The 12,284-nt window shown below is 40.3% G+C and overlaps 1 protein-coding gene and 1 pseudogene across 6 annotated transcripts in view; both read left to right on the forward strand.

The window, feature by feature from the left end:
• RARB (retinoic acid receptor beta) overlaps positions 1-12,284 on the forward strand; it is a 782,655-nt gene that overhangs the window by 497,987 nt on the left and 272,384 nt on the right. The window lies entirely within an intron of this gene.
• Positions 2,219-11,515, forward strand: LOC100895972 (cofilin-1-like; annotated as a pseudogene).

Genomic DNA, 12,284 nt, shown 5'->3' on the forward strand with positions numbered 1-12,284 from the left:
TTTCATTTTTTACATTTTTAAAAATGTTTTCAAATTTATTTCAGACTCAGGTGGGTGCATGTGTAGGTATGTTACGTGGGTGTATTGTGTGATGCTGAGGTTTGGGGTCTAATTCATCCTATCACCCAGGTAGTGAGCATAGTATCCAACACTTTTTCAGCCCTGATCTGCCTCCCCGCTCCCGCTCTCTAGTAGTCCACAGTGTCTGTTCCTGCTCTCTTTATGTCCATGAGGACTCAGTGTTCAGCTCCCACTTAAAGTGAGACTGTGGATGCAGCTGGAGGCCATTATCCTAAGCAAATTAACACAGGAACAGAAAACCAAATAATGGCTTCCAGCTGCATCCACGTTGCTACAAAGGGCATTATTTTATTCTTTTTAGTGTCTGTGTAGTATTCCATGGTGTGTATGTGCCATATTTTCTTTATCTACTTGGTGATGCATGTCACATTCAGGCTACATTTGGAAAAATTGTTAAGAGTACGGGGCAGTTCTATGTCTATAGGCTCTCTAGAGTCTCCAGCCTTCATACAACAAGTGGTACTAGCAGCCCTCAATTCTTATGTCAACCAGAACCAATGATTTAAATCTTTACAGAAAAAAAAAAACTGTGAATCATATACACGTATCCCACTAGACAGAAACTAAATGAATCCCCAGCTCAGCTCCCCCTAACCAGTCCACAGCTAGGGGCTAAATTGAGAAGTATAACGCAGGGGATATCAAAATACAGAAAGAACACACTCGTAACTATTGAAAATACTATACTTTCAATTTGTAGACAGATGACCATGTACACAATTTGCTAGCAGCCCCCCTCCAGGTCTTGGAGAAGGGGTCTGCACAGTGAGTGGCCCAGAAGCTCAAGACTCTCTAACTTCCCTCTCAATCCACCTATCCCTTTAGCCTTGTTTGGCCAAAAGGAAGCATTGGCAAGAGATAGAAGGGCTCCTGGCTTTTGGATAAGACCATTTCGTTCTCCAGCCTAGGATGTGTAGTGCCTCCTACCTCTGTTAATCTCTTTTTTGGGGGGAGTGGGGGGACAGAGTCTTGCTCTGTCACCCAGGCTGGAGTGCAGTGGCACGATCTCGACTCACTGCAACCTTCGTTTCCCAGGTTCAAGTGATTCTCATGCCTCAGCCTCCCGAGTAGCTGAGATTACAGGCATGTGCCATCATACCCAGCTAATTTTTTAATTTTTGGTAGAGACGGGGTTTCACCATGTTGCCCAGGCTGGTCTCAAACTCCTGACCTCAAGTGTTCCACCCACCTCAGCCTCCCAAAGTGCTGGGATTACAGGCGTAAGCCACAGTGCCTACCTACATTAATTTCTATCATCATACCATTTAGTTTACTGATTGTCTAAAATATTTGTGACCACTTGCCACATTAAATTCATTTTATGAGTCACCTAGATCCACTAGAGCAACGGGACCCTGACTTATATTTGGTTTTTGCTCAAAGAATATGCTCAGAAATATATTTCTAAATGTGGCCTAAAGAGTTTGTACAGATAGATGTCTACATAAACTTTTTTTATGAGGCACCTTGGTGAGCCCACAGGTTGATATGAGGACCATTGTATCTATAGATCTTTATTATATATTTATGTACTTTTTATTCCATCTATCTAGAGGTAACGAGCGTAATTTTTCTCCATAATTGACAGAGCATGCAAAAGGTGATATATAGTGTTAGAGGAAAGCCTTAATTATGGGTGAGCACAAACGACAACCCTCTAAAACACAAGACAAAATAAATACATGCAATAGCACCAAATTATTAAAAATGGTACAAAGTGGAGTCTGTAAATATTTTAAGCCAAGTCATCTCCTAGGATTAAGGCAAGAAACAGAAAATGAAATTTTATTTAATTTGGAGAAGCATGCCTGGGGGAAATCATCTATAATTCAGATATATCTGTAGAAGACAAAAGCCAGGACAATACCACTGCTGAAAGAGGATTCAGAAGAGTGGGGACAACAGATTTGGTCTTAGCATTATCATCAGATGGCAACAGTATTTTATGGGCATAAATGAGACTGCAGGCTGATGGGAGAACAGCACATTTGGTATTAGCAGTTGACAGTAAAAGGAAAAGACGAAGCAGTGTAGACTGGATTGCGAGGGACTAACAAATATGACAATGACGAGATTTTGTACTTCTGTGACCTTTTTGTCCTTTTTTGCATTGGACACATTTTAATAAGTAGAACCGATGACTATGAGGAACAGAGACAATGATTTGAGTCCTAAAATTAGAGAAGGAACTCCGCCGATGAAGAAGTGAGGGTTAGACAGAATAAATTATTTGCCCCAGGGCATTTAGTCAAACAAGGTCCTCTGTGTCCCCTCAGAATTCGGTCTATGTATAAATGTACAATTCTGTAAGTGCTGACTGAGGGAAAACTTAGAACTAACAGCTAAGTATTTGATTATTATAAATGGTGTAAAAGAATACGACAGTTTTGCATAGATAAAAGGAATAATGTAATCATAGAAAATATTACAAGTGTTAGGTGCCCTCTCTTGTGTTCTTAGTGCCCACCTTGTGTCTGGCACAGAGAAGGCATTAAATAAATAGGATAGTCGCTAAGTGGATCATTGACTGATGACTAGGTGGTTGGATGAAAGGGAGGGGAGGGAGGGAGGAAGGAAGCCAGGGTGGGTGAGTGAGACCTTTCAAATCGGAAATGTAATCTCTTCCCTAATTTCCTGAGGAAGAATTCACTATGCCAGTTTTGGGCCATGCTATCTCAGATTGAACACACCAACAAACACCTATTTTAATAATCTTAAACAGCAAAGACTTCATATCGGTAATATAATAAAGCTAGTCTCATTTCATGATCAAATCTCAAAGAGTTGAGATTAACAAGCGAGCTGTCTAGAAGTGTCAATAGCATGGGGAGTAACTGTTTACCTACAATTACGAAGACCTCACTGTCCGTGCCTAAGTGGAGGGATAGCAAATTAGTGAAGAATCTGAATTATAGGACACAGTTTTATTGCCTTTAGATACATATAGGAAATGCGAGTAAGCTAATAAAACATTATCTAAGAGATCATTAGAGAAAACAGTTTTTATTAACTGACAATTATAATTTTCTCAGCTATTAGTAGAAGAATGCCTCCTATAAACTTAAGGCTATTCTGAAGTGCTTCTCCGGTATAAAAACATTATTGGGTTACCTCTTTTACACTATGAATCATATGTACAAACCTTTTTGTTTACACCATCCAGCCTGTCTGAATTTTCACAAATGTGGAATTAGTGGAATTAGTCTGACTTGATGAAGCTTTCTCAGACGTTATCGGGCTGCCTCTTTCACACCATGAACCATGTGTGCGAACCTTTAAAACATTATCGAGGTACCTCTTTTACATTATGGTATAAAAATGTTATCAGGATGCTTCTTTTACACTATGAACCACGTGTGCAAACCTTTTTCTTCACACCACCCAGCCTGTCGGAATTTTCACAAATGCAGGGTTAGTGGAACTGGTCTGAATTGATGAAGCTTTCCCAGACACTGCTGATATTGGAAATGGCAGGCATCCTATCGAACAATTAACTAGAGATTTTGAGAGTGTGTTACTTAGAAAAAGTTTCAGTTGAGCATGAGTTCCTCTAGCAAAGTGTGTCTGTCTTACAGAGAGTGTGATAATCTTGTACACTTTTAAATTATTAACAGAAAATTAGAGGAAGCTCTGCCACTTCTTTTTCTCTCTCTCCTCTCTTTATGTGTAGCTGAGTTCAGTCACCATCAGCACTAAATTCCATTTAGAGTTCCAGCCATCACGATAGCTAGTGCAGTTTTAGGTTAAGCATATTTTATCCATAAATTGCTATATTTGGTTCTCGAGTTATTATTGCAGTTCCTTGGGGTACATTTAAATCCACCTTATTGTAATAGATTATGGAATATAGTGGCTAATGTGTCTAATGTAAAATAAATGACCATAATGATTTATGATGCGACACTTCAGTTTTATTGAACATAAGGATCATTGTACTAAAATGGATGGTGTATAGCTGGTTTAGCATAAAATACTGAATAACATATTCAAGAAAATGAATGGCTTGGCCAGTTCATAATATTCTGCCCCTTCAGCTGAGAGGTCTTTAATAAGCAAGCGTGTCATTACACGTGGAAATGTATGTGTAGGTGATCCATTATCTAGAACGATGACAGGGATCTGCTCAAGTCCTTATTAAAGAAGGAAATCTTTAGGAGAAAATGTAGATTTCCTTGGTCTTCCAGAAAGAATGATTTCAGCCAACCACATAGCCACTATAATAGTGTTTAGCAGAATTGTAAGTGGCCCCACATTTAAAAATTATCACCTTGAAAAACTCTCATGACCTGTAAGGTGGAAGGAAATTTCAGAAAGGTTTTGATTTGTTCAGCATCGTCTCTGTGTGTCAGTCCACCAGTCTTATTTTAACTCGTAGTGCTCAGCATGGATAGCAACTCATGCATTGTCTGTCCCCGGGACTCCATGTTTATGTTTGAGCACTGAATAATTAGATTTAAGAAGACCTAATTTAGCCATTAATTCTTATTAACTATAATATTAAAGATGATTTTCAGTAATATATTGGACCAATTTATTTGTGTTCTCAGACCTGGGGAGATGAAAGAACATTCTTACATGGCAAATGATGTGTTTCGATTAATGGTGAAGTTTTATCCTCCGAAAAGTGGGGGAGACATGAGGAATAAGGGAAGTGACATGCATGTTTTCTGAGCCTCTTATCCTGGTGATCCTGAGATCCTGCCATCAAACCCTCCGGTCCTCCTGGAATACAGTTTAATGACATAGACAATGCCCACATAATAACTAAATCCTTATGGGAGTATCTTAATAGCATCCATTTCATTCCCTGGAAAGATAACTAGTTTCCCTTCTGTGGAATGGCCATGCTGAGACAGGGTAAGTGAGCTTGAGTGTTTTGAATCTGGCAGCTGCATTATGGTTAAGACTGTCATCAGCTCCATTACCCAATCCCCTTTTCAACACATTCTTAGTTTATGCCTATTCTCCATCCCTTAGCCCAGACAATCTCATCTGACCAACCAAAATTAAAGAGCTGTCAGGTACTACAAAAACCCAGGAACGAGGGTCTTTTCCTTACAGGCCCAAGAATTCCTTTCAATATGATTGCATGCATGCATGGCAGTTTTGATTTTTTTTCTCCTCAATAGCAGACTTCAACACTGCCTGAGAAGACACAGGTCTTGATGCGAAAGCGATCTGATGATGAAGTGAATCCTGTGTTTGTAGAGTTAAGGGGTTTCACCATCCAGAAAAGAGAGGTGTTCACAGTGGATTCTGTACTGTGTGAGCTGTAGACAGACATTGACTGAGGATGTACTCTCAGGTCACTTCTTTTTATTCTTTTGAAAAGGTGATCTAGCCTAGAACTATTCATTAGTAAAAGTAACTAGCCATATCTCGAAGTCACAGCTTAATTTGGGTGGTCAAAACTTGCTGTGAATCAGTCTGTTTCTGGAACAGTGGGGACATTTTCTCTGTAGTCAACTAAAAATTAAAATGATAAGGACCCTCTTTTTTTTTTTTTTTTTTTGCTAATGGATGTTTTCTTTTTGGATTTCTTGATACATCATTCTAGACTAAGGCACGAACTGCTAAGGAACGTCTGACCCTAAAAGTCACCCCAACCTCTACAATCTCCCCACACCCACTTCCTAATCTTTAGGACTCCTCTCCATAGTAATTCTATGTAGTCATTGGAACACTGCCAGAATTCTTTCAGAAAGAATATTAGGGCATTTTCTTTTTTTCTTTATACCTTCATTATTTTTCCTCAAAATATTATAGTAAATTAAAATGGCTCATAAGGTCTTATCACCACCACATAAAGATACTATTTTCTCTGCAGGAGTGCTCTCACACCAGCTTCAGTTTGAATCTCTGGCTGATCATCTTTGGAAATGATCCATGGTATTGGGCTGCAGAAAAGGAGCTTACAGGGCCAGGACATACAGCCTCGAGTTTGGCCAATGAGAGCCCTTTCTGCTCTGACTCCATTACTACTTCACCAGGCCCTGATCCAGGATTCCCAACATTTTCCCTTCTGCCATGTCCTTGTGTTTCAGTTTGTTCCTCATGTCACATATTTATTTTATTGCTTCTAAATGCTACATCTCACTTCCAGCAGCAAAGCGGTATTTAGAATCCAGACTTCTATTTGTGTGACTCCATAGGTAAAATTATTGATGTTAACATATCCCTCAAAAAAGTGCTAAAGGAGCTGTTTGTGAAACCTGGGATTTACTTGCTGTTTTGTTTTTTTTTTAACCAGAGGTGTGATTTGGTTTCTTTCCCAGTGAACTCATCAACTACTGCTCCCTTCAGTCTTGAAGCATATAGTAAAACCCCAGGTGAAGCCTCAGTGTTCATCACTTAATCCCTTCGAAATACTTCAATTTACAGAACAGAGGATAGAACCTGGGAAATTTCGAGGTATCTACCCACTGATATTTAAATGTGCTCATTCTTTATATCCTTCTTCAAATTATAAGCCTATAAGTCACTCAAATGAACTTTGGGTTTCCCTTTGGGAGCACTGTTTTTCCAAGTGGTATAACCCCAGTGTGGAAATCTGTGTTTAGCAAGCAGACCTCGTTCAGTACTAGGCACAGTAAGTTTAAACCATCAGGGCTGTCATGTACAATTATTCCTGAGTTAAACACGACAAATGACCCATTGCACGTTATGTGTAATGCATTCAGACTTTGGGAACTTGACCAAAATGACATTGAAATATACAGGGAAAAACCATGATCATTTACTTGGGTGGAGTGGTGAGGTACTGCGTCCTCCAAGCCAGAGGGAACTGACACGACTAAATATTGGTGTTATATACTGTCTTTTTGTTGACCAGAAAAGTAAAATACCTAGAGGAAAATTTAACAGAGATCAAAATAAAAATTTTAAATTGTGTTGTCAGGCCAGGCTCAGTGGTTTACACCTGTAATCCCAGCACATTGGGAGGCTGAGGTGGGCAGATCACCTGAGATCAGGAGTTCGAGACCAGCCTAGCCAACATAGTGAAACCTCCACTTTAGTAAAGCTACAAAAATAAACCAGGCACGGTGGGGGTGCCTATAGTCCCAGCTACTCAGGAGGCTGCGGCAGGAGAATTGCTTGAATACAGGAGGCAAAGGTGGCAGTGAGCCAAGATCACACCACTGCACTCCAGCCTGGGCGACAGAGCAAGACTCCATCTCAAAAAAAAAAAAAAATTATGCTGTCAGCCATTGTAAGTCTTGACTCTTTGGTAGAGAGCCCAGTATTGTGAAGTTGTAACTGCTCCCTAGACAAAGCTATGAATTGAATGTGATGTACTCTAAAATTTAAAAAAAAAAAAGAGAGAGAGAGAGAGAGAGAGATGTTTGGGGAATTTGCGAAGGCAGGCAGAAGAAGTATAGATGCTAACTGGTGTGATGATGCTTAAGTTCATCTGAAAAAATTAAAAGATTATAGTTAAAGGAAAAAACTTTGTAGAAAAAGATGGAAAGACCACCTTTCCATAAAATAAAATGCTTATAAGCAATAGCAATCCAAACAGTGAGTGAGTGGAGTAGCAAGATGAATAGTGCAGCATTGGACCTGGAGGTAGTCCCAAATACATATGGAAATTCAACACATGAGGTGGGCATTGAAACGAGAGATGAAAACAAAGTATTTAATAAATGTTGGCGGGGGAGGGAGGGAAGCAAGCTTCCTACCTTGTTTCTTTCACCAAAATAAACCTCAGATAAGCCATAGAGGGATAAATGATTGTGATGAAGAAAAAGTTGACACTGCCAAGTTCTAGAAGAATATGGGTCTATTTTATACTTAGGGAGAGAGGACCTTTTTAGGCATGACATGAAATGCAAGAGCCAGAAAGTAAAATACTGATCTATTTGACCACAAAACAAAAGTAAGTTCTCATCAAAAGTCAAAAGACAACAAAGTAGCATAAGATATTTGCAATACCAAAGATCTGATTTTCTTACTGGCCAAGTACATTCATTTATATATCAGAATATACATAGGCACACATATATAAATACATACCATTTTAATTTCTCTAAATAGATCCCTCATACTTACATGCTCTGGAAGGATACAAACCACACTTTTTCCTATGACTTTGGGACAATCTTTTAATTAATATAATTTTGTAATCGTGTTTTTATAATGGCATAGGCATGTACTTGTATAAACAGAAACTAAAATCTGTTGATAGTGTATTTAACTCTTAGTGATCCATAATTCAATGGTTCTTAGTCTTTTTGAAGACAAGGATTCCTTTAAGAATCAGAAGTTGTGGCCCCGATCCTCTGATAAGTACACAGAAGCGCAGTTACCCAAAATGCAACGTGAGTTGGAAATCTCTGCTCTAAGTAGTTCTTCTAAAGAGAGTTGGTCAGTGATCTATTGCTGCAGAAGAAACTAAGCACAAACGTAGTTGCTTAAAACAAGAACCATTCTTTTTTTTTTTTTAAATTTAACTTTAAGTGCATACTATATCTGGCATTTCTCCCCATGTTATTCCCCCTCCCCCAACTGTCCCCAGTGTGTGATGCTCCTCTCCATGAGTCCACGTGTTCTCATTGTTCAACACCCACATATGAGTGAGAACATGTGGTGTTTGGCTTTCTGTTCTTGTGTCAGCTTGCTGGTAGTGATGGTTTCCAGATTCATCCAAGTCCCTACAAAGGACACAAACTCATCGTTTTTTATGGCTGCATAGTATTCCATGGTGTATATGTGCCACATTTTATTTGTCCAGTCTATAATTGGTGGGCTTTTGGGTTGGTTCCAGGTCTTTGCTTTTGTACATAGGGCTGCAATGAACATACGTGTGCATGTGTCATTATAATAGAATGATTTATAGTTCTTTGGGTATATGCCCAGTAATGGGATTGCTGGGTCAAATGGAATTTCTATTTCTAGCTCCTTGAGAAATCACACTGTCTTTCATAATGGTTGAACTAATTTACATTCCCACCAACTGTGTAAGAGTGTTCCTATTTCTCCACATCCTCTCCAGCATCTGTTGTCTCCAGATTTTTTAGTGATTGCCATTCTAACTGGCATGAGATGGTATCTCAATGTGGTTTTGATTTGCATTTCTCTAATGACCAGTGATGATGAGCATTTTTTCATATTTGTTGGCCTCATGTATGTCTTCTTTTGAAAAGTGTCTGTTCATATCCTTCGCCCAATTTTGAATGGGGTTGTTTGTTTTTTTCTTGTATATCTGTTTAGTTCTTTGTAGATTCTGGATATTAGCCCTTTGTCAGATGAGTAGATTGCAAAAATTTTTTCCCATTCTGTTGGTTGCCACTTGCTCTAATGATGGTTTCTTTTGCTGTACAGAAGCTCTGAATTTTAATTAGATCCCATTTGTCTATCTCGGCTTTTATTGCCATTGCTTTTGGTGTTTTAGTCATGAAGTCCTTGCCTATGCCTATGTCCTGGATGGTTTTGCCTACAAAACAAGAACCATTCTAATGCTTATAATTCTGTGGGTCAAAAATTTAGGTCCAGTTTGACAAACTCAGCAGGTCCAGTTTGTCTGGGCTTCATGTGAAGTTGCCTACATGTGACTGGGGTCAGAGGATCCCAAAGGGTCCATCTACATGTACGGGGTCCTGGTCCTATCTGTTGGCAGGGGTCCCTCAGTGCTCCTCCATTGGCCTTTCTCCAACAGAATATCCTGGGCCCAAGGCAAAAACATGGGCCTCAAGGCAAAAACAGAAGGAATGTGATCTCTGAAGCTCTGAGCCCAGCCAACACACAGCATCACTTTCACCACATTCCATTGGTCAAAGTAAACCACAGGGCCAGCACAGATAGATGAGAAATAGGCCCAAGGTAGGAGGAATGGCACAGCCACGTTACAAAAGGACATGTGGGGTAGGAGGGATTGCTGTGGTCGTTATTAAAGAGCAGCCTACCACAATAGACTTTTCTGAAAATGTGCCACTTTTAGCAGCAGATGAAGTTGTCCATCTGTGCCTTAACATTCATACACAACAAAACATAGTAATCTAAGAGTGACTCTACACTGTAATAGTAGCCTACTCAATTTAAATTCCCAAGGATTTTCTTGTAACTTATTCAGAATCTTCCAAAATGAAAACGATTAATGTATGCATGGAATAGGAAAGTAGATGCCATAACTTTGGCTTGTATATTTCATCCATCTTGATATGAAATATTTTCCATAACTTAGCTCTAGTTGAGGAACTCTTCAGAAAACCCATGCTGTCCTACATAAGGAAGGGTCACATGTTTGTATGCTGGACCTCTATGCCTACACCAAGATGAAGAGCTGGAGGAAAAACATAAACCACAGCTCTAAAATGGATGAATATAGGGATAAGATTTAGAAATTAAACTAAAGTTTTGATTTTCAAAACCCAAAGACTTCCAGTTAAGTGCGGTCAGCTTAACTACCCATTTATCTCCCTTCTAAAACACCATTGGCATCTAGTACCTCACTCTTAAATGACGGAGGCAATCAACAATCATGGAGCACCTGAAGAAAGCTTCTGCTAAACTAGATAGCGAAAGTAAACAGAGATGACACTCGAGGAAGCAGAGATAACAAAGCAAATGGAAGGAAATCATGAAAAGCATTAATTTCTAGCCCCAGATAAATTAGAAGATACTGTGTATTATTAAAGAGCAGGTTCAGTCCGATTGCCTCCTCTCTGGTTCTCCCTGCCATCTCTTTCTGACTTCTGGAAATGTGGCTTCCTGTGTGGCTGTCTCTGATGGCATCACCAAAGTGTTCAGTGACAGGAAGGTGCACAAGTTGTTGACACCGGAGGAGGTAAAGAAGCTCAAGAAGGTGGTACTCTTCTGCCTGAGTGAAGACCACAATGTCATCCTCCAGGATACAAGCAGATGTTTGTGGGTGATGTCGGCCAGACGGTCAGTGGTCTCTCCACCACCTCTGTCAAGATGCTGCCAGACAAAGACTGCCACATGCCCTCTATGACGCAACCTGTGAGACCAAGGAGAGCAAGAAGAAGGACCTGGTGTTCAGCTTCTGGGCCTGAGTCTGCACCCCTTAAGAGCAAAATAATCTATGCAGATTCAAGGACACTATCAAGAAGAAGCTGACAGAGATCAAGCATGAATTACAAGCAAACTGCTATGAGGAAGTCAATAACGACGACACCTTGGCAGAGAAGCTAGGAGGCAATGCCATCATCTCTCTGGAAGGAATCCCTTCACCCCAGTTGCCAAACAGCTCCCCACCAAGCCATGATTTTTCTACTCCCCTCCATCCCAGACAGTTCTGGCCTTCCCAAATACTTTTGATCTTCTGATTCCTCTTGGGTTGAAGTGTTACCAGAAAGGAGTCCTGATCCAGACCTCAAGAGAGGGTTCTTAGATCTCATGCAAGAAAGAATTAAGGGTGAGTCCACAGAGTAAAAAGAAAGCAAGTTTATTAGAGAAGTAAAGAAACAAAAGAATAGCTGTTCCATAGGCACAGCAGTGGCATGGGCTGCTCCGCTAGGGATACTTAGTTATTTCTTGATTACATGCTAAACAAGGGGTGGCTTATTTATGAATTTTCTGGGAAAGAGGCAATTCCCAGAACTGAGGATTCCTCCCGCTTTTAGACCATATAGGGGAACTTCTTGATGTTGCCATGGCATTTGTAAACTGTCAGGGTGCCCGTGGGAGTGTCTTTTAGCATGCTAATGCATTATAATTAGTGTATCATGAGCAGTGACAACAAGCAGAGGTCATTTTCACGGCAACCTTGATTTTGGTGGGTTTGGCTGGATTCTTTACCACAACTTGTATTATCAGCAAGGTGTTTGTGACCTGTACCTTGTGCTGACCTCCTCTCTCATCCTTGTGACTTAGAATGCCTTAACCATCTGAAAGTGCAGCCCAGCAGATCTCAGCCTTATTTTACCCAGCCCCTATTTTAGATGGAGTCGCTCTGGTTCAAACACCTCCGACAGAAGCAGACCAAGTATCCCCCAGGCACTTCAGTTTGGGGGAGGGAATTTTTTTAACAACACCCCGACTCTTCACCTGTTCCTTATTCCTCTGCTGCCAACTTGTAACTGCAGTGGTGACTAGTGCTTGTCTGTTGAGTTGTATGTATAAATGGAATGTTGTGGAGATGAGCCCTCCCCATGCCATGGGTTCATCTCCCCTTTTTCCTGATCAGGGCCACTGATGTTAGCAAGACCAGTAGGGGACCTTCAGGCTGAGGATGGTGGGGGGAA

The sequence above is a fragment of the Callithrix jacchus genome, chromosome 17, assembly GCF_049354715.1.
Source record: "Callithrix jacchus isolate 240 chromosome 17, calJac240_pri, whole genome shotgun sequence".
Classification (NCBI taxonomy): Eukaryota; Metazoa; Chordata; class Mammalia; order Primates; family Cebidae; genus Callithrix; species Callithrix jacchus.